Source organism: Egretta garzetta, unplaced genomic scaffold, assembly GCF_000687185.1.
Source record: "Egretta garzetta isolate BGI_Z169 unplaced genomic scaffold, ASM68718v1 scaffold101, whole genome shotgun sequence".
Lineage (NCBI taxonomy): Eukaryota > Metazoa > Chordata > Aves > Pelecaniformes > Ardeidae > Egretta > Egretta garzetta.
In genome coordinates, this window is record NW_009258666.1 from 1,007,633 (window position 1) to 1,009,978 (window position 2,346).

At 47.7% G+C, this 2,346-nt stretch overlaps 1 protein-coding gene across 1 annotated transcript in view; it reads left to right on the top strand.

Moving 5' to 3' along the window:
- RUNX3 (RUNX family transcription factor 3) overlaps positions 1-2,346 on the top strand; it is a 63,690-nt gene that overhangs the window by 25,433 nt on the left and 35,911 nt on the right. The gene's annotated exons all lie outside the window — the stretch shown is intronic.

Consider the following 2,346-nt stretch of genomic DNA (forward strand, 5'->3'; position numbering starts at 1 on the left):
CCCCCGCAGCCCCCAGGTATCCGCATTTCCAAGCGTAGAAATAGAATTTCAGCATTTCATCGCCAGTAAACACGGCAGGTCGAAGCTGAAACAAAAATACGATATTTTAATGGCCATATGGCAGCATTTTCTCAAAGGCTCGAACGTACGCACACAATGTCAGATATATTTTGACTTCTCTGCATTAATTAAAAGCAGTGATGTTAGGAATTATTTGCATGTAATAACTGTTTACTTGTTCCTCTTTATGAAACTTGAATAGTTTACATTCTTTCATACATTTCCTTTTTCCTGTTGGCTCCTTCTCCATGTTGCAGTTTCTTTAAAACTCTCCACTTAACTGGTTGCAGGTTGATGGATGGAAAATGTTTTTCTTTTATGAATTAAGCTTTCATTTCTGTAATCAATTATTCTCTTAGGCTCTTTTCTTTCTGGTGGTTGGGTTTTTTTGGGTTGTTTTTTTTTTTTTTTTTTTTTTTTTTCTTTTTGCATCCTCCTTACACAAATTTCCAAACTGAATGCAACCCAATCTCAGCTTGACTCTTGAATTCATTATTAACTTTCCTCCTCTGCAGTCCCAAGCTCTCAATTAACAGGAGTTTACAGTCTCAGAAAGCGCTTGGGTCTCCTTCCTCCGGCAGAGTCCTGGCAAATACTCATTGCAGCAGTGGAAACCCCTCCGCTGCCTCTAACAGGCTTCGGAGCCAGGAGCGTAACTCAAGGGCTGTTTTGTTTGGGTTTTTTTTTGTTTTGTTTTTTATTTTATATATTCTTGTGGGATGAGGCTTGGTAATCTTTGCAGAGCAATAACCCTATCGGGGCTCCCTGGGGCTGGCGTGAAGGCGACACGGTGGGGTTTTCTCGCCGTGTGAGGCGTGTGCTTAGTTCCCCGTGTACGGCCGTGCTTTCCCGGCAAGGGGCTCTTTCAGACCTATTGAGCGTGAAAAATCGTTTCTATTGAATTTTTATTCTGGGTGTCGCACTTGTTTCCCCTTGTTTGGCTTAATTGCTGAAAAACCCGGTGCTGGTTTCGTTTATTCTGGCAGAAATCTGGATTGGCCACAGACCAGTTTGTGGGAGCAGAGCTCCGCGTGTGTATAAATGTTTGTGTAAATCCGATGTGTGGACACGTGCGTCTGTCCAGGCGCCGGGTCTGCCTCCGCGGGCAGCCTGTCCGTGCGCCGAGCTGCGGGAGCCCTGTAAAACTAGGAGCAGTGAGGCTCTCGTTTTGAAAACATGACTTGAAATGGTGCAGAATTGGCTATTTTTAGTATTAAGGTGCCCGGGATCATTCCCCAGCACTGTCAGCTGGGAAGAACAGGTCCTTACCTCCACCCCCCAAAAAAATTACCATCTCCATGTGCAAGATGAGGGGAGGGGAGAAGGACCAGCTTCCCTCTGTGCTTCGCTCTTAAAAAAAAAAAAAAAAAAAAAAAAAAACCAAACAGAAAAAAAAAACCCAACCCCAAACCCAACCTTTTCTGCTCAGATTGCACTGTACAAAATGAAAGCCAAGGCCTTTGGGGTGCTGTGATGCTCGCTGCACCCCACCGCCTCCCCTCCCGGGCGGAATATCCCTCTGGAGCATCCTGCGGAGCCGTGGGTGCTCCCAAACCCGCCCGGGAGCTGGGATCCAGCCCCACACAACCAGGGAACAGTGGCTGGGGCCGGGGCACGGTGGGAACGAGTAACCTCAGCCTGGCTTCCCGAGAAGGCGGGAAATGAGTAAAAATGATGCTGAGTAATAATTGTCATTTTCGATTCATGGGAGGATTTTTGAGAGCTGCTAAGAGACGCAAAAATGGCCCAGCCGGCTCCGTGCTGCGGCCGTCCTCCCCGGAGAGGTGTTCGAATCTGCAGCGAGCAGGGGGGGAAACTGAAAGGCAGGGAAGGTATTTTGCGTAGAGAATAAAAAAAATAAAAATAATAATTTAAAACAAAAAAATGAAAACAGATGCGATAGTAAGCAGGGGAGCTGGGCACGGAGCCGCTGGGCTCAGCTCCTCGGGCGTGCGGGAGCGTTTTGTGTCTCTCGAGCCGGACTTGCCGGCTCCCTTGCATGCAAACCCAGGGCTCCTTCCCCTTGCCTCTCCTCCCGTGGAATTTCTGAAATAATTGCTCCTCCTGACCCTCATCCCCACGCTCGGGTTCTGCGAATGTTTTGCCAACAAATATTCCGCGTCGGGTGGTTTTTTCCGTGGCCATGTAGGCGCCCGGGAGCCTTCATGCTCCGCAGGCTGCGGCAGCCCGGCTCTTCCGCGCAGGTTGTCAGCGCCACCGTTTCACCGCAAATTAAAATTGTATTTGGGAGGGTTAAAAAAAAAAAAAAAAAAAAAAAAAAAAAAT